Below are 20,571 nucleotides of genomic sequence, written 5' to 3' on the forward strand. Positions count from 1 at the left end.
ATCAATAAAGGAAAGCATACCAAACATGCCTCCTGAAGCAGCTCTGTGCTATCTGTTGTGCAGTGCATACCTCCTGAAACAGCTCTGTGCTGTCTCTTGGGGAGTGCACCTGCCCTGAAGTGGTTCAGTGCTGTCTATTGTGAAGTGCATTCTCCCGTGAAGCAGCTCTATTAGAGACATATAGCCGTAGAGATATACAGCCTGGAAACAGATCCTTTGGTCCAACTCATCCATGCTGAACAGATATCCTAAATTAATCTAGACCCATTTGCCAGCACTTGGTCCATATCCCTCTAAAACCTTCCAATTCACGTACCCATCCATGTTCTAATTGGAACAACCTCCACCACTTCCTCTGGCAGCTCATTCCATACACACACCACCTTTTGAGTGAAAAAGTTGCCCCTTAGGTCCCTTTTATATCTTTTCCTCCTTACCCTAAACTTATGCCCTCTAATTCTGGATTCCCGCAACCCAGAGAAAGACCTTGTCTATTTACCCTACCTATGCCCCTTATAATTTTATAAACCTCTATATGGTCACCCCTCAACCTCTGAAGCTCCAGGGAAAACAGCCCTAGTCTATTCAACCCCTCTCTGTAGCTCAAACCCTCCAGCAACATTCTTGTAAAGATTTCCTTAACTCTTTCAGGTTTCACAACATCCTTTTGCTAGGAAAGAGACCAGATTTGCACACAATATTCCAAAAGTGGCCTAACCAATGTCCTGTACAGCCGCAACATGACCTCCCAACTCCTGTACTCAATACTCTGACCAATAAAGGAAAGCATGCCAAACGCCTTCTTCACTATCCTATCTACTTGTGACTACTTTTCAGGAGCTATGAACCTGCACTCCAAGGTCTCTTTGTTCAGGAACACTCCCTTCGTCCTTACCATGAGGTGTATAAGTCCTACTAAGGTTTGCTTTTCCAAAAAGCATACATCTCGCATTTATTTAAATTAAACTCCATCTGTCACTCCTCAGCCCATTGGTCCATCTGATCAAGATCCCATTGTAACCTGAGGTAACCTTCTTCGCTGTCCACTACACCTCCAATTTTGGTGTCATCTGCAAACTTACTAACTATACCTCTTATGCTCACAGCAAATCATTTATATAAATAACAAAAAGTAGTGGACCCAGCCCCAAATCCTTGTGGTCACAGGCCTCCAGTCTGAAAAACAACCCTCCATCACCACTCTCCGTCTTCTACCTATGAGCCAATTTGGTTTCCAATTGGCTAGTTCTCCCTATACTCCGTGAGATCTAACCTTGCTCACCAGTCTCCCATGAGGAACCTTGTCGAATGCCTTACTGAAGTCCATATAGATCACGTCTACCGGTCTGCCCTCATCAATCTTCTTTGTTACTTCTTCAAAAAACTCAATCAAGTTCATGAGACATGATTTCCCACGCACAAAGCCATGCTGACTATCCCTAATCAGTACTTGCTTTTCCAAATACATGTACATCCTGTCCCTCAGGATTCCCTCCAACAACTTACCTTTTACTACTGAGGTCAGGCTCACTGGTCTATCGTTCCCTGGCTTGTCCTTACCACCTTTCTTAAATAGTGGCACCACATTGGCCAACCCCCAGTCTTCTGGCACCTCACCTGTGACTATTGATGACACAAATATCTCAGCAAGGGGGCGAGCAATCACTTCTGGAGCTTCCCACAGAGTTTGAGGATACACGTGATCAGGTCCTGGGGATTTATCCACCTTTATGAATTTCATGACATCCAGCACTTCGTCCACTGTAATATGGACAATTTTTCAAGATGCCAACATCTATTTTTCCTTATTCTATATCTTCCATATCCTTTTCCACAGTAAACACTGATGCAAAATACTCATTTAGTCTCCCCCATCTCCTGCAGTTCCACATATGAGCTGCCTTGCTGACCTTTAAGGGGCTCTATTCTCTCCCTAGTTACCCTTTTGTCCTTAATGTACTTGTAAAAACCCTTTGCATTCTCATGTTCCCTTTTTGCCCTCCTGATTTCCCTCTTAAGTATATTCCTACTGCCTTTGTAGTCTTATAAGGATTCACTCAATCTATCCTGTCTATACCTGACATATGCTGCTTTCGATTTCTTAAACAAGCCTTCAATTTCTTCAGTCATCCAGCATTCCCTACACCTACCAGTATTTCCTTTCACCCTGACAGGAATATACTTTCTCTGGATTCTTATTCCTGAAGCTTCCCATTTTCCAGCTGTCCCTTTACCTGCGAACATTTGCCTCCAATCAGCTTTCGAAAGTTCTTGCCTAATACCGTCAAAATTGGCCTATCTCCAATTTAGAACTTTAACTTTTAGATCTGGTCTATCCTTTTCCATCACTATTTTAAAACAAATAGAATTATGGTCGCTGGCCCCAAAGTGCTCCCCCACTGACACCTCAGTCACCTGCCCTGCCTTATTTCCCAAGTGTAGGTCAAGATTTGCATCTTTTACAGTAGGTACAGAAAATTTTCTTGTATGCACCTAACAAATTCCTCTCCATCTAAACCGTTAACACTCTGGCAGTCCCAGTCTATGTTTGGAAAGTTAAAATCCCCTACCATAACCACCCTATTATTCTTATAGATAACTGAGATCTCCTGACAAATTTGTTTCTCAAGTTCCCTGACTATTAAGATGTCTATAATACAATCCCAAAACTGTGATCATCCCTTTCTTATTTCTCAGTTCCACCCAAATAACTTCCCTGGATGTATTTCCAGGTATATCCTCCCTCAGTATAGCTGTAACGCTATCCCTTATCAAAAATGTCACTCCTCCTCCTCCTTTGCCTCCCTTTCTGTCCTTCCTGTAACATTTGTATCCTGAAACATTAAGCTGCCAGTCCTGTCCATCCTTGAGGCACATTTCTGTAATTGCTATGATATCCCAGTCCCATGTTCCTAACTGTGCCCTGAGTTCACCTGCCTTCCCTGTTAGGCCTCTTGCATTGAAATAAATGCAGTTTAATTTCTCAATCCTATCTTGTTCTCTGCTTTGGCCCTGCCTGTCCTGACTGTTTGACTCGTTTCTTTTCTCAGATTGATCTTTTTCCTCACTATCACCCTGGATTCCATCCCTCTACCTTACTAGTTTAAGTCCTCCCAAGCAGCTCTCGCAAATCTCCCTGCCAGTATATTAGTCCCCTTTCAATTCAGGTGCAATCTCTCCTTCTTGTACAGATTACTTCTACTCAGAAGAGATTCTAATGATCCAAAAATGTGAATCCTTCTCCCATACACCAGCTCCTCAGCCATGCATTAAACTGCTCTATCCTCCTATTCCTGCCCTCACTAGCTCGTAGCACCAGGAGTAATCCAGACATTACTACTCTCAAGGATGTTTTTTTTTAATTTCCTGCCTAATTTCCTCTCTATATTCTCCCTTCAGAATCTCATCCTTTTCCCTTCCTATGTCGTTGGTTCCAATGTGTACAATGACCTCCTGCTGGCCCTTCTCCACCTTGAGAACATTCTGCACCCTCTCTGAGACACCCTTGATTATGGCACCAGGGATGCAACACAACATTCTGATTTTTCACTGCTGGCCACAGAACCATGTCTGTCTCTCGGAATAGAGAGTTCCCTAACACAATCGATCCGTTGGAGCCTGACGTTTCCTTCATTGCATTACAGCCAGTCTCAATACCAGAAACTTGACTGTTCGTGCTACATTCCCCTGAGAATCCATCACCCCCTACATTTTCCAAAACAGCATACCTGTTTGAAATGGGGACAGCCACAGGAGACTTCCGCACTACCTGCCTATCCCTCTTACCTTTCCTGAAGTTAATCCATCTATGTGACTGTATCTGCAACTTTTCTCCCTTCCTATAACTGCCATCCATCACATCCCTTTGCTCTTGTAAATTCCTCATTGCCTCTAACTGCTGCTCCAACCGATCCATTCGAGTTGATAGGATCTGCAAACAACGATATTTGTTGCAGATGTAATCCTCATTAACACATAAACTCTTTCTACACTCCCACATCCAACAAGAAGAGCATATCACTCTACTAAGGGCCATTTTTGCTTCTTCCAATCTACAGACCCAGAAGATAGCATTGTACTGTTACTCTACAAACCATTAGTCCAGGTTAACTTAATACTTATGGCTTGTATTTTTATGTTTAATCAAGAGACATATCTCACTCTGACCAAAAAAGGAAAGCATACTAAACATGACCCCTGAAGCGGCTCTGTTCTGTCTATTGTGCAATGCATGTCCCCCAAAGCAGTTCTGTGCGTCTCTTGTGCAGTGTTTGACCCTGAAGCAGCTTTGGGTTGTCTGTTGTACAGTCAAATCAATTGAAGTAATTCTGTGCTGTCTCCTCTGAAGTGTACGTCCCTGAAGCAGCTCTGTGCTGTCTATTGTACAGTCATAACCCCGAAGCAACTCTGCGCTGTCTACTATACTTTCATAAACCCTGAAGCAGCTCTGTGCTGTCTATTGTACAGTGCATGTCCCTGAAATATCTCTGTGCTGTCTATTGTACAGTGCATGTCCCTGAAATATCTCTGCGCTGTCTATTGTACAGTGTATGTCCCTGAAATATCTCTGTGCTGTCTATTGTACAGTGCATGTCCCTGAAACAGCTCTGTGCTGTCTATTGTACAGTGTATGTCCCTGAAATATCTCTGTGCTGTCTATTGTACAGTGCATGTCCCTGAAATATCTCTGCGCTGTCTATTGTACAGTGTATGTCCCTGAAATATCTCTGTGCTGTCTATTGTACAGTGCATGTCCCTGAAACAGCTCTGTGCTGTCTATTGCACAGTGCATGTCCCTGAAGCAGCTCTGTGCTGTCTATTGTACAGTGCATGTCCCTGAAGCAGCTCTGCGCTGTCTATTGTACAGTGCATGTCCCTGAAGCAGCTCTGTGCTGTCCATTATACAGTGCATGTCCCTGAGGCAGATCTGTGCTGTCTATTGTACAGTGCATGTCCCTGAAGCAGCTCTGCGCTGTCTATTGTACAGTGCATGTCCCTGAAGCAGCTCTGTGCTGTCCATTATACAGTGCATGTCCCTGAGGCAGATCTGTGCTGTCTATTGTTCAGTGCATGTCCCTGAAGCAGCTCTGTGCTGTCCATTGTACAGTGCATGTCCCTGAGGCAGATCTGTGCTGTCTATTGTACAGTGCATGTCTCTGAAACAGCTCCGCACTGTCAATTGCACAGTGCATGTCCCTGAAGCAGATCTGTGCTGTCTATTGTACAGCAATGTTCCTGAAGCAGCTCTATGCTGTCTATTGTGCAATGCATGTCCCCCAAAGCAGTTCTGTGCGTCTCTTGTGCAGTGTTTGACCCTGAAGCAGCTTTGGGTTGTCTGTTGTGCAATCAAATCAATTGAAGCAATTCTGTGCTGTCTCATCTGAAGTGCACGTCCCTGAAGCAACTCTGTGCTGTCTATTGTACAGACCATGTCCCTGTAAAAGCTCTGTGCCGTCTATTGTGCAGTGTATGTCCCTGAAGCAGCTCTGTGCTGTCTATTGTACAATGCATGTCCCTGAAACAGCTCTGTGCTGTCTATTGTACAATGCATGTCCCTGGAGCAGGTCTGTGTTGTCTATTGTACAGTGCATGTCCCTCAAACAGCTCTGTGCTGTCTATAAATGCAGTGCATGTCCCTGAAGTAGCTCTGTGCTGTCTATTTTACATACATGTCCCTGAAGCAGCTCTGCACTGTCAATTGTACAGTGCATGTCCCTGAAGCAGCTCTGCGCTGTCAATTGTACAGTGCATGTCCCTGAAGCAGCTCTGTGCTGTCAATTATACAGTGCATGTCCGTGAAGCAGCTCTGTGCTGTCTATTGTACAGTGCATGTCCGTGAAGCAGCTCTGTGCTGTCTATTGTACAGTGCATGTCCCTGAAGCAGCTCTGCGCTGTCTATTGTACAGTGCATGTCCCTGAAGCAGCTCTGTGCTGTCCATTATACAGTGCATGTCCCTGAGGCAGATCTGTGCTGTCTATTGTACAGTGCATGTCCCTGAAGCAGCTCTGCGCTGTCTATTGTACAGTGCATGTCCCTGAAGCAGCTCTGTGCTGTCCATTATACAGTGCATGTCCCTGAGGCAGATCTGTGCTGTCTATTGTTCAGTGCATGTCCCTGAAGCAGCTCTGTGCTGTCCATTGTACAGTGCATGTCCCTGAGGCAGATCTGTGCTGTCTATTGTACAGTGCATGTCTCTGAAACAGCTCCGCACTGTCAATTGCACAGTGCATGTCCCTGAAGCAGATCTGTGCTGTCTATTGTACAGCAATGTTCCTGAAGCAGCTCTATGCTGTCTATTGTGCAATGCATGTCCCCCAAAGCAGTTCTGTGCGTCTCTTGTGCAGTGTTTGACCCTGAAGCAGCTTTGGGTTGTCTGTTGTGCAATCAAATCAATTGAAGCAATTCTGTGCTGTCTCATCTGAAGTGCACGTCCCTGAAGCAACTCTGTGCTGTCTATTGTACAGACCATGTCCCTGTAAAAGCTCTGTGCCGTCTATTGTGCAGTGTATGTCCGTGAAGCAGCTCTGTGCTGTCTATTGTACAGTGCATGTCCCTGAAGCAGCTCTGTGCTGTCTATTGTACAGTGCATGTCCCTGAAGCAGCTCTGCGCTGTCTATTGTACAGTGCATGTCCCTGAAGCAGCTCTGCGCTGTCTATAAATGCAGTGCATGTCCCTGAAGTAACTCTGTGCTGTCTATTTTACATACATGTCCCTGAAGCAGCTTTGCACTGTCAATTGTACAGTGCATGTCCCTGAAGCAGCTCTGCGCTGTCAATTGTACAGTGCATGTCCCTGAAGCAGCTCTGTGCTGTCAATTATACAGTGCATGTCCCTGAAGCAGCTCTGTGCTGTCTATTGTACAGTGCATGTCCGTGAAGCAGCTCTGTGCTGTCTATTGTACAGTGCATGTCCCTGAAGCAGCTCTGTGCTGTCTATTGTACAGTGCATGTCCCTGAAGCAGCTCTGCACTGTCAATTGTACAGTACATGTCTCTGAAGCAGCTCTGTGCTGTCTATTTTACATACATGTCCCTGAAGCAGCTCTGCGCTGTCAATTGTACAGCGCATGTCCCTGAAGCAGCTCTGTGCTGTCTATTTTACATACATGTCCCTGAAGCAGCTCTGCACTGTCAATTGTACAGTGCATGTCCCTGAAGCAGCTCTGTGCTGTCTATTTTACATACATGTCCGTGAAGCAGCTCTGCGCTGTCAATTGTACAGTGCATGTCCCTGAAGCAGATCTGTGCTGTCTATTGTACAGTGCATGTCCCTGAAGCAGCTCTGCACTGTCAATTGTACAGTGCATGTCTCTGAAGCAGCTCTGTGCTGTCTATTTTACATACATGTCCCTGAAGCAGCTCTGCGCTGTCAACTGTACAGTGCATGTGGGATAAAGGTAAATTAATGTTACTTCTGCAATTCTGAAATTCCATCTTACAAAGTAAAATGAACTCACACCAGTGTGTAATTGTTTTAGCCAAGAGCTGAGTCAACAAGAATGGAAACGATGTGGAGGAAATATATAATTGTTTTTGTATTAGCTAAAACTGTATGTCAGAAGGTAGACATTATGGGCAAGTAGATAAGATGTTGTGAGGGGATGAAGTTAAGCTAGATACGCCTGTACAAACAGTAGATATAAACATGTGCTTCCCACTTTTACAAAAACACAGGAACAAACCCCAATTAAAAGGGTCATAGGGATCAGAACGGCCTCGGGAAAGGCACAGATGAAGGGGGTAGATAATGATGAAGAAAGAATATGCCTAACAATGACCTACAGCAGGATGAGGTCAAACAGCCTTGTGAGACCAGAAATAAGCATTTTGTCACAGACAAGGCCGGATAAGGCAAGAGATAAACAGGGGTAATGGGGGCCGGTCTTAGGGAAGTGGACGATGTAAACAGGGGAGGGAGCAGTGTAAAACAATAGACATCAAATCATATAAATGTTGTGGATGAATTGAATTTAGTGTGTGTATGTCCTCTGCCCTTTTAGACACTGGACATCACACCCACTTGCAAGTGTAAAATAAATGACACTATTGATTCAGATCTTGTCTCGGACTGAAATTATTGAAGTGAGTGGGCTTTGTTTCTCTCAATTGGGGGCTCGTCCGGGATTTTCTTCCATCACCGGGGGGAGTGGCTGGCCTTGGACACTGGGAAGACGCGTCCCGTTCCCCATTGAGGAGCGGTCTCGTGTCCTGGTTTGGTCTGCTCCCTTGGGCGACTGGTACGAGTCCCACAAGAGAGACATCTGAATCAGACAGTGATAGGAGCTCGATAGACAATACAGCACAAAGGGGCCAGGCAACTCTGTGCACAGACCAAGGTAAGAAACCTGACTTTTAAGTATTGCCTTGGTGGCCGGGATTGAGTTTTAGTAGTTAATAAGGGACTAACGAAGGAACTCAATATGGGTTGTGCCGTGGGTAAGGAAAAAGCCTCCGGGAAAACAAAAGAAGGAAAAAGCAATGGAATTGGAGGCGGGGTCCCTTACAACATACCTCCAGAAAGTTCTTTGGGGAGGATGTTGTGGAATTGGCAAAATAATACTTGTACAGGGGAAAAAGATGATTAAATATTGTTGCTTCATATGGACTAAGGAATCCATTCTTCGTCCCGCCTCTTTTAGCCAAAATTCAGGTCGGACAAAGACTGGGTTTGTAAATATCTGAATTTATTTGTCAATGAGTGAGAGAGAGAGAGAGAGAGAATGAAGAGAGCTGTACAGCTGGTAGAAAGTTTAACCCTTTGTGATTTGGTTTGAATGCACATTTGTTTGTTGGTGATTGAATGTTTGCGTTTTATTCCCTGGAGCTTGAGTTCCGGGACTGTTTTGAATCTGATTTTTATTATGGAAACTTAACATGATTTGTTTTAAGGTTAAGGATTCTATAGAGATTATGAAAAAAAAAGAATGATAACTCCTGTTCTTCTTACAGGTCATGACTGCCTTACTATCAGTTTCTAACTAATCTCTTTTATCTTTACATGAAAGCGATTTATGGAGGACAGTTGAAGTTTCAGTTCAACATTAGATTGTAGTAAAAACAAGATCCTATGGTTAATATCTGTGACCTTGGATTCGGCCATTGTTCATGCATTAGAAGTTTTTTTTTAACTTGAATAGACAAATAGTTTTAAGGCAGCTCTGATTATTTCAAGACCTATAGTATTGTAATTGAGCAATGATTGGTCAGCACTACTTAAGAAAACTAATTTTGGATTTAAATTAAGGGACTAAAACTGGGTGATTACAGTGGATTTCAAAATTGAGAACTGTATGCATTTTACATTTTGAATATTAAATCCTGAATAAATGAACGTAAATATATAAATATATTTACAAGTTTGAAACAGGCTTTAAAGTTAGTCAAGCATGAATTGATGAATTGGTGTTTGAAGTTATGGGGAGCTAGAAATATTGCAATATTTCTTTAAAAAAAAGGGAAGAACGCAATGACTTATCCCCTTCGGGAGGTACCAATAGGGGACAAAGAGATTGGGTTTGTAAGTGCCCCCCTCAGCAGTGGGGAGGTCAGAACATTTAAAAAAAAAGAAATGAAGGTCCTGGTTGAGGATCCGGTAGGGTTGTCTGAACAAACTGATCAATTTTTGGGGCCCAGTCTATATACCTGGGCTGAGTTAATGTCTATTTTGAATATACTATTTACTGGGGAAGAAAGGGGACTTATATGGGGAGCAGCCATTAAAATATGGGACAGGGAACACCCCATTGGAGATGGGGATGCTGGACAGGGAGAGGTGAAGTTTCCCCTCAGAGACCCCCAGTGGGAAAATCAAAATCCGGAGCATAGAGAAGAAATGAAGGAATTGAAAGACCTGATTCTAAAAGGTATAAGAGAGGCAGTTCCGAAGTCACAGAATTTGACTAAAGTCTTTGAAGTTAGACAGGAGAAAGATGAGACTCCTTCAGCTTTTTTTGCAGAGATTAAGAGACTCAATGAGGAAATATTCTGGAATGAACCCTGAGAACCCAGTGGCACAGGGTCTTTTGAAAGTACATTTTTGATGACAAAGGAATGGCCAGACATACAGAGAAAGATACAGCAGATAGAAGGGTGGAGTGAAAAGCCATTAGATGAATTGTTAAGAGAGGCACAGAAAGTGTTTGTAAAGAGAGAGGATGAGAGACAGAAACAGAAGGTGAAAATGATGGTAGCTGCGGTTGATGAGGTAGTTAAGAAAAGAATGGAACCAATAGTGAGCAATCGGAGCGGCGGGTGGCAGCAGGTCGGACAGAGAGGACAAGGGGGAGCGTTTGATAGAGGGTTCGAGCGACAGGGGCAGAGCTGGAGGTCTCCACAGGCAGGATGCTATTATTGCGGAAAGATAGGGCACTTTAAGCGGGAGTGTCCTGCTCTGAAAAGGGAAGAGAGGGCAATTCCGCTTATGAATTTTGATGAAGTATAGGGGTGTCAGGGGTTCCTGCCCCTGGGAACCCACCAGGAACCCTTGATAAACCTGAAGGTGGGACTCTGTAGGGAAGAGGTAGTCTTCCTAGTAGATAAGGGGGCAGCACGGTCATCACTGAATTTTAAACCAAAGAAAGTAGGAATGTCAACACGGTCAATTACTGTTTCGGGGGTAAAAAGGGGAAGGATTTACTGTTCCAGTATTTGAACCTATGATGATAGAAGGTCCGAAGGATAGGGTCACAGGGGAACTGCTGTATATCCCTGATATAGGAAGTAACTTATTAGGGAGAGATTTAATTATCCTCTTAGGACTGGGGATTGGAATTCAGGAAAAAGAATTAGTTGTACAAAAGGCAATGTTGGCAGAGGATGTGGAGAGAGAGATAGACCCTATTGTATGGGCTAGGGAAGGGAATTGTGGAAAACTACAGATCCCTCCCCTTGAAGTAAATTTTAAAAAAAGGAAAGGGGACGTTGTCTGTGAGCGACAATATCCCATTTCCATAGAAGGTAAACGAGGACTGCAGCCAGTAATTGAAGGATTGATTAGAGATGGACTATTGGAGCCATGTATGTCTCCTTATAATACCCCAATACTACCAGTGCGGACATCCGATGGAACTTATCGATTGGTGCAGGATTTGAGAACATTAAATCGAATAGTACAGATCAGGCACCCAGGGTGCCAAACCCCTCTACGTTATTAAGTGAGATCCCTCATGACCACAAATGGTTTAGTGTGATAGATTTAAAGGATGCCTTTTGGGCTTGTCCCTTGGCAGAGGACGGTAGGAATTTGTTTGCCTTTGAGTGGGAAGACCCTAAGACAGGACAGAAACAGCAATACCGGTGGGCTGTGCTTCCCCAGGGGTTTATGGAATCCCCGGATTTATTTGGACAGATGTTAGAACAAATATTGGAGAAATTTAGCAGCCCCGAGGGGACTACCCTGTTGCAGTATGTAGACAACCTCTTAGTAACAGGAAAAAGAAGAGAAAGAGTAGTAGAAGCCACTAACAAATTATTGAATTTCCTGGGTCAGCAGGGACTGAGGGTATCTAAAAACAAACCACAATATGTGGAGCAAGAAGTGAAATACTTGGGACATTTAGTTAGTGAGGGAAAGCGAAAGATAAGCCCGGAACGGATAGAGGGAATAGTGGGAATGCTGCTGCCCAGCACTAAACGGGAGTTACACAAATGTTTGGGTCTCACGGGTTATTGCAGATTGTGGATTGATTCCTATGCACAGAAGACTAAGAAATTATATCTCAAACTATTAGAGGGGGAACCAAAATGTCTAAGTTGGGATGATGAGGAAAAAGAGATCTGATCCATGCCCCCGTGTTAGCCTTACCTTCCCTAGATAAACCTTTCCACCTCTTTGCTGCCGTGGATAAGGGAGCGGTTTTGGGAGTATTAACCCAGAGGTGGGGGAAGGAATTAGTACATGAAGAATTGATTAAACGAGTCTTGGAGTCCCTATTACTTCCCCAAGAAATAGCAGTAGTGCATGTAAATGGTCATCAGAAAGGAAATGAACCAGAGGTTAGGGGAAATAGATTAGCTGCTGAAGTGGCTAAGGAAGCAGCCCTGAACCCACAAGAAGTGGTGATTCATTCCCTAATACCTACTGTCCCAAGTCCTAGGGAAGCTCCTATATTTACTGAAAGCGGGGAAAAAGAATTGAGAGATTTAGGGGCTGTAAAAACAGCAGACGGGCATTGGAGGTTACCTGATGGAAGGAGAATGTTGAACAAAATGATGATGCGAGACATTATGGCTGTCCTACACCAAGGCAGCCATTGGGGAGTACAAGCAATGTGTGATTTAGTTCTTAGGGAATATGGATGTAAAGGAATATATACAATTGCTAAACAAATATGTGAGGGATGTATCATATGCAGAAAGGTAAATAAGAAAGTCTTGAGAAAACAGACCCCAGGAGGAAGAGACCCAGGACTGAGACCTTTCCAGAGTATACAAGTAGATTATACTGAACTCCCCAGGGTAGGGAGACTAAAATATATGTTGGTCATAGTAGATCATTTATCTGGTTGGGTTGAGGCATACCCCCTAGCTACCGCCACTGCGAGTGGAGTGTCTAAAACAATATTGGAGCACATAATTCCCCTATATGGGCTCGTGAACCATATTGATTCCGACCAAGGAACTGACTTTACCTCTAAAGTGATACGGGGGGTAATGAAAGGGTTGGGAATTTCCTGGGAGTTCCATACTCCGTGGCACCCACCATCATCAGGAAAGGTTGAGAGAATGAACCAAACACTCAAACGACAGCTCTCTAAATTGATAATAGAAACTAGACTCCCTTGGACCAAATGTTTACCTATAGCTCTCTTGCGAGTACGAACAGCCCCAAGGAAAGATTTGGGACTATCCCTCTATGAAATCTTATTTGGATTACCTTACTTGGGAACGAATGGAGAATTGCCAAGTCCCGAAACTAAAGATTTGTTTTTAAAGAAGTATATACTGGGTTTGTCCTCCTCTTTGTCTTTCCTCAGGAAACAGGGTTTATTGGCACAGACTCCACCCCTTGAATTCACCGTTCATCCCATCCGGCCGGGAGATTGGATCTTAGTAAAATCATGGACAGAGACTAAATTGCAGCCAGACTGGGAAGGGCCGTACCAGGCTCTTTTGACCCCTGAAACAGTGATAAGGACAGCAGAGAAAGGCTGGACTCACTACACTCGGATCAAAGGGCCAGTGGAATCTCCAGTTGAGGAAGAAGTCTGGACAGCCGAATCAACGCAAGATTCGCTGAAACTCAGGCTAAAGAGACTTTGAGTAACTGATTATACAGTGGCGACGCGAGCGCGGGATTATTTCTGTAAGATTGTAAATTCAGCATGATGGTTAGAATACTGGGAATGCTGCTAGAGATATGATGCTAGCCCTTTTAGTATTGGGATTTTGTCAAATATCATTTTCATATGTATTATTAACGGTCCCCAAGTCTGATAATCCACAAGTAATAGACGCTGATGTATGCAGCTTAGTAAATTGTGGGGATGTAGATAATCAGAGACAGTACCGCAGCTCTGAGATACATCTTAAGTCCTATGGGGATGGCCTTGGGGATGGTATTTAGTATAATGGTCTCGTCACAGTACACCAGGCCCCCTTCCGACCAGCTCGTGATTGTCCTGATAAAAAGTGTAACCCAATATACCTAATGATAAGGAAAACCACATGGCATGAAACAATCCTGGTGGGGGGGGGGGGTGCACCTATAAGATACAATGAAATGAAATGTTTGGGATAGAAATGAAAGCAAATGGGAAGGATTTCTTGGGCTATTGTTTTTGAATTACTGTAGGACAGGGAAAACGGGTAGAACTACTGGGTAATAAGATACAATCTTTCACCCCTCCTGCTGATCCTGAAGTAGTAAAATTTATAGAGGTAAAGGACTTGAAACAGACCATTGAAATAGAAACTGGGTACGGGGATGCAAATGCCTGGGTTGAATGGGTAAAGTATACTGTAAAAAGTCTGAACAAAAGCAATTGCTATGCATGTGCCTCCGGTCGGCCAGTGGCCCAGGTGGTTCCCTTTCCGCTCGGGTGGAAGCGAGACAGGAAGGGCATGAAATGTATGATAGCCCTGTATCAGGATGAGACTGCATGGAATGATAGGAATTGTACCTCCCTATCTCTGATGTTCCCTCCCTTGGAGAAGAAAGATGTAAAAGTTCCCCCCCTGTTTTCTGCCGCAGTTGGAAATCACACGTCGTGTGTGCGTAGACGAGGTACAAGTCAGTCGAAAGATTTGGGGGAGCTGAAATTATGTACAGAGATTAAGAATGTAATTGAAATGGAGAAGGGAGGGAACTACTCAGCATTAAAGGTTCCCCGAGCAGATCTGTGGTGGGACTGTGGAGGCAAAATATTGAGACCCACGCTACCTCCAGATTGGAGAGGGATATGTGCAATTGTACAATTGGCAATTCCATTTACCCTGGCATTTGAGAAGGAAAAGATAGGAGGCGAAAAAGGAAGGGGTAAGAGATTACTGTTAGACACTTCTTTCGATGACAGGATTTATCTCGATTCGGTAGGAGTCCCTAGGGGGGTACCTGATGAATTCAAGGCTTGTAACCAGTTGCAGCAGGCTTTGTGTCAGCTCTCTTTTGGTGGGTAACAATTAATAAAAATGATCATACCCTGTATACGAGGGCTCACCCAAAGACTGATTGAAACAGCCTTGATGAAACAGGTGCCCCTAAAAGAAAAATGCAGAAGATAACAAATGGTAATTAAAGAAAAGGGGGAAATTGTGGGATATAGGTAAATTAATGTTACTTCTGCAATTCTGCAATTCCATCTTACAAAGTAAAATGAACTCACACCAGTGTGTAATTGTTTTAGCCAAGAGCTGAGTCAACAAGAATGGAAACGATGTGGAGGAAATATATAATTGTTTTTGTATTAGCTAAAACTGTATGTCAGAAGGTAGACATTATGGGCAAGTAGATAAGATGTTGTGAGGGGATGAAGTTAAGCTAGATATGCCTGTACAAACAGTAGATATAAACATGTGCTTCCCACTTTTACAAAAACACAGGAACAAACCCCAATTAAAAGGGTCATAGGGATCAGAACGGCCTCGGGAAAGGCACAGATGAAGGGGGTAGATAATGATGAAGAAAGAATATGCCTAACAATGACCTACAGCAGGATGAGGTCAAACAGCCTTGTGAGACCAGAAATAAGCATTTTGTCACAGACAAGGCCGGATAAGGCAAGAGATAAACAGGGGTAATGGGGGCCGGTCTTAGGGAAGTGGACGATATAAACAGGGGAGGGAGCAGTGTAAAACAATAGACATCAAATCATATAAATGTTGTGGATGAATTGAATTTAGTGTGTGTATGTCCTCTGCCCTTTTAGACACTGGACATCACACCCACTTGCAAGTGTAAAATAAATGACACTATTGATTCAGATCTTGTCTCGGACTGAAATTATTGAAGTGAGTGGGCTTTGTTTCTCACAGTGCATGTCCCTGAAGCAGCTCTGTGCTGTCTATTTTACATACATGTCCCTGAAGCAGCTCTGCGCTGTCAATTGTACAGTGCATGTCCCTGAAGCAGCTCTGCACTGTCAATTGTACAGCGCATGTCCCTGAAGCAGCTCTGTGCTGTCTATTTTACATACATGTCCCTGAAGCAGCTCTGCGCTGTCAATTGTACAGTGCATGTCCCTGAAGCAGATCTGTGCTGTCTATTGTACAGTGCATGTCCCTGAAGCAGCTCTGCACTGTCAATTGTACAGTGCATGTCTCTGAAGCAGCTCTGTGCTGTCTATTTTACATACATGTCCCTGAAGCAGCTCTGCGCTGTCAATTGTACAGTGCATGTCCCTGAAGCAGCTCTGTGATGTCTATCTTACATACATGTCCCTGAAGCAGCTCTGCGCTGTCAATTGTACAGTGCATGTCCCTGAAGCAGATCTGTGCTGTCTATTGTACAGTGCATGTCCCTGAAGCAGCTCTGCACTGTCAATTGTACAGTGCATGTCTCTGAAGCAGCTCTGTGCTGTCTATTTTACATACATGTCCCTGAAGCAGCTCTGCGCTGTCAATTGTACAGTGCATGTCCCTGAAGCAGCTCTGTGATGTCTATCTTACATACATGTCCCTGAAGCAGCTCTGCGCTGTCAATTGTACAGTGCATGTCCCTGAAGCAGCTCTGTGATGTCTATCTTACATACATGTCCCTGAAGCAGCTCTGTGCTGTTAATTGTACAGCGCATGTCCCTGAAGCAGCTCTGTGCTGTCTATTTTACATACATGTCCCTGAAGCAGCTCTGCACTATCAATTGTACAGCGCATGTCCCTGAAGCAGCTCTGTGCTGTCTATTTTACATACATGTCCCTGAAGCAGCTCTGCGCTGTCAATTGTACAGCGTATGTCCCTGAAGCAGCTCTGTGCTGTCTATTTTACATACATGTCCCTGAAGCAGCTCTGCGCTGTCAATTGTACAGCGCATGTCCCTGAAGCAGCTCTGTGCTGTCTATTTTACATACATGTCCCTGAAGCAGCTCTGCACTGTCAATTGTACAGTGCATGTCCCTGAAGCAGATCTGTGCTGTCTATTGTACAGTGCATGTCCCTGAAATATCTCTGTGCTGCCTATTGTACAGTGCATGTCCCTGAAGCAGCTCTGTGCTGTCCATTATACAGTGCATGTCTCTGAAGCAGCTCTGTGCTGTCTATTGTACAGTGCATGTCCCTGAAACAGCTCTGTACTGTCTATTGTACAGTGCATGTCCCTGAAGCAGCTCTGTGCTGTCCATTATACAGTGCTTGTCCCTGAAACAGCTCTGTGCTGTCCATTATACAGTGCATGTCCCTGAAACAGCTCTGTGCTGTCTATTGTACAGTGCATGTCCCTGAAACAGCTCTGTGCTGTCCATTATACAGTGCTTGTCCCTGAAACAGCTCTGTGCTGTCCATTATACAGTGCATGTCCCTGAAACAGCTCTGTGCTGTCTATTGTACAGTGCATGCCCCTGAAACAGCTCTGTGCTGTCTATTGTACAGTGCATGTCCCTGAAACAGCTCTGTGCTGTCTATTGTACAGTGCATGTCCCTGAAACAGCTCTGTGCTGTCTATTGTACAGTGCTTGTCCCTGAAACAGCTCTGTGCTGTCCATTATACAGTGCATGACCCTGAAACAGCTCTGTGCTGTCCATTGTACAGTGCGTGTCCCTGAAACAGCTCTGTGCTGTCCATTATACAGTGCATGTCCCTGTAACGACTTTGTGCTGTCTATTGTACAGTGCATGTCCCTGAAACAGCTCTGTGCTGTCTATTGTACAGTGCTTGTCCCTGAAACAGCTCTGTGCTGTCCATTATACAGTGCATGACCCTGAAACAGCTCTGTGCTGTCCATTATACAGTGCATGACCCTGAAACAGCTCTGTGCTGTCCATTGTACAGTGCGTGTCCCTGAAACAGCTCTGTGCTGTCTATTGTACAGTGCATGTCCCTGTAACGACTTTGTGCTGTCTATTGTACAGTGTATGTCCCTGTAACAGCTCTGTGCTGTCTATTGTACAGCGCATGTGCCTGAAGCGGCTGTGGGCAGTGCCCGTGCCCCCAGTTTCACGTGCCCGGCCCCTCGTGAGCTCTCGCGAGATCTGTAGGTGGGGCATGCGCAGTCGGTGCGCCCGGGCGGTAAGTGTGTGTGAGGGGGATTGTCGGTATTTTTTAGTCTGGAGGCGGGTGACCCTAACTCGGGCGGGCGGGATCCTCTCGTTAATCGGGACTGGGATAGCCGGAGGCTGAGGGCTCTCAGTGGACCGGGCACGGCGGCGGAGGAGGAGGAGGCCGCCGCCCTAGGCCTCAGGCGGGCCCTGTCTGTCGGTTTTGAAATATAACACTGACAGACCCCGGTTTTATTTATTTTTTTCTTTTTTTAATTCAATTTCCACCACCAGGAAGATATGAAAAACACCCAAGTGGCCAGTGACAAGCAGTGCCCTTCACATCAAAGGGCAGTGCTGTGTGATCAAAAACAGTGAAGGGGAGGGTAGGGACTAAATCAAAATAGAGTTGGAGGGAGAAATAATGCACTCCACTAGACCCCGGTTTTATACCGTTTATAAATACGCCTCGGGGATTGCTCTCCTCACTCACTGCATTATATTATTATTCATCATCTGGTTTTGACATTAAACCAGTGACGAGTGCCCCCCGGGGTTTGTTGTGCCGCCTCCCCCCCAGATCCTGTCATTAAACTCTGCCCCTCGCACAGTTTTGGGTTTACGTCTGTTTTAAATTAACAAGTAAACTGACTGGACCTTGAAGCCCACAGAATGCTGCAAAACAAAAACAGAGATTGCTGAGCCTCTCCAGCAGTTTCTGTTTCGTTTTTGCAAACCCGATTTGCGAATGGCTCGTTCTGATGCAGTGCAATGTTTTCATTGTTTCCATTTGTGAAAATCGACAGGTTGGCTGAGGAGGCGGGCTTCCCACTATTTGTGATCTATTGGTTCACAAATTACCTCAAAATTGAAAGCGCACACGATTCGGAAGTTTCGGTGGTTTCCCGTGCAGGTTTGTAAATTCTATTGGAGCACAGTTGTTAGTTTTTGTGAATGGTATTTCTCACATGCAGCTTCACATTGTTTAACCGTTGCAATTTAATTGTTTAGGAAGCCCGTGGAGGCTTTAAGAGATTGCAGAAAAGATGAAAGGACATGCTTTTATGTGGATGGGTTGTCCTAAAAGCAGAGAATCATAGAATTCCTACAGTGTGGAAGAAGGCCATTTGGCCTTCCAGTCCATGCTCATCTAACATCATCCCACTTCCACTACCCTTCCATTTCCCATGACTAATTCACCTAGCTTGTGCAACCCTGGATGCTATTTAGAATGACCCATCCACCTAACCTGTACATCTTTGGACTGTGGGAGGAAACCCATGCAGACATGGGGCGAATGTGCAAACTCCATGCAGACAATCACCTGAGGGTGGAATTGAACCCAGGTCTCTGGCACTGTAAGGCAGTGTTACTCACCACTGAGCCAATGTGATCGATTTTATGGTGTTTAAAACAACAAGGGATCCAGAACAGTTGATGGTGAAGAAACATGCCAGTGGCTGTATGTGTATTGGTGCCAGCTTCAGTCATCGCTTTCAAAAGGGAAGTGCATAATTTTAAAATTCATTCAAGAGATGTGGCTATAGCTGGCTGTGTCAGCATTTATTCCCTGTGCCTAACAATCCTTACTGAAGACATTGGTGAGTTGCCAATTTGAACTGTTCTGGTCTGTTTTCTGTAGGTAGATTTACATTGTTGCCAGGATTTTGACCCAGTGTCACTGAAAAAACAGTAATATAATTCCAAGTCAGGATGGTAAGTGGCTTTGAGTGGGACTTGCAGATAGTGATATTCCCATTTGTCCACTGTCCTTGCCCTACCTTTTTTAATCTAATTAACTTGTTTAGAGATGCTGTTACACACCCCCAGATCAGGTGGTACTTGAATTCAGGTCTCTTGGTCCAAAGATAGGAGTATAATGCTGTGCCACAAGAAGGGGCCCTGAAGAATGACAACAGTGAGAATCGCTAGAAACAGTGATGAGAGTGGGATATAAAGTGGCTGTGTGTTTGAATGATATTGTCCAAGGAGCCTTGGTGAATTTCTGCGATGAATCATTTAGGCATCAGTGGTGGAGGGAGAGGATATTTGTGGAAGTGGTGCCATCATTTGGGTTGCTTTGACTTGGATGTTATCAAGCTTCTTGAATGCTGTTGGATCTACATTCATTCTGGTAAATGGGGGAGTATTCTATCACAGTCCTGAGAAGGAGGTGAATTACTTGCTATAGGATTCCTAACCACTGATCTGCTTTTATTTTTGTCACATTATTTCCACAGGTAGTCCAGTTCAGTTTCTAGTGCAAGGCAACTCTTAGATGTTGTTAGTAAGGGATTCAATGACGGTAATGCCAGTGACTGTCAACAGATATCTAAAGAGTGCTAATTTGCAGAGTTATAGGTAAAGGAGGAGAGAATGGAATTAAGATTAATTCCTATTGTAGAGAAGTATTACAATTCTATAACTGGGTAACTAATGCTGCTGTGACTATATATGGTGGTTCAACACAGCATCTTGAATACTCTCTTGTTAATATGCTTATGTTTTTATAATTTTTTCCATCATAAGGTTTAAATGGAACACAGTCTCTAAACCAATATTGTAATGTTGAGCAATGGATAAGGAAGGAATCATTCGAAGCTAATATAAGCTTGCTAGACTGATTCAACAACAGACAACTTCTTTATGAAGATACTTTTGCAAAATGTCTTGATGACATTCCTGTGGATAACATACATTAGGAATAAAGAAACTGAAAACTAAGAGTGTGACAAAATCCTGAATTTTCATTCGATATACGTTCTACCACCAGGATATGTGTGCAAGTAAGTCAAAAACTGTTTGTATTCCTCTCAAAAGAATAGTGAGGACGGTTTATTCACTGTCTACCCATCCTATTCATTGCTGTCTTCAATGAGACTTTAGTTGACATCATAAGGGACTGTTCTAGGTTGTCTGTGCCAAGTTTTTCTGGAAGATCTGTA

At 44.2% G+C, this 20,571-nt stretch overlaps 2 protein-coding genes across 4 annotated transcripts in view; one reads left to right on the plus strand and one right to left on the minus strand.

The window, feature by feature from the left end:
* Positions 1–20,571, minus strand: part of LOC140462888 (glutathione hydrolase 7) — a 121,991-nt gene that overhangs the window by 79,274 nt on the left and 22,146 nt on the right. The window lies entirely within an intron of this gene.
* Positions 17,586–20,571, plus strand: part of cyld2 (cylindromatosis (turban tumor syndrome) 2) — a 32,713-nt gene continuing 29,727 nt past the window's right edge. The window contains exons 1-3 of one of the 3 annotated variants that reach the window (XM_072556320.1): positions 17,586–17,657; positions 18,433–18,539; positions 20,156–20,412. The gene's annotated coding sequence lies outside the window, so the exon portion shown is untranslated. Of the gene's footprint in view, positions 17,658–17,684; positions 18,540–20,155; positions 20,413–20,571 lie in introns of those variants that run through there. The other 2 variants (XM_072556321.1, XM_072556322.1) reach the window with 2 other exon arrangements.

The sequence above is a fragment of the Chiloscyllium punctatum genome, chromosome 37, assembly GCF_047496795.1.
Source record: "Chiloscyllium punctatum isolate Juve2018m chromosome 37, sChiPun1.3, whole genome shotgun sequence".
Classification (NCBI taxonomy): Eukaryota; Metazoa; Chordata; class Chondrichthyes; order Orectolobiformes; family Hemiscylliidae; genus Chiloscyllium; species Chiloscyllium punctatum.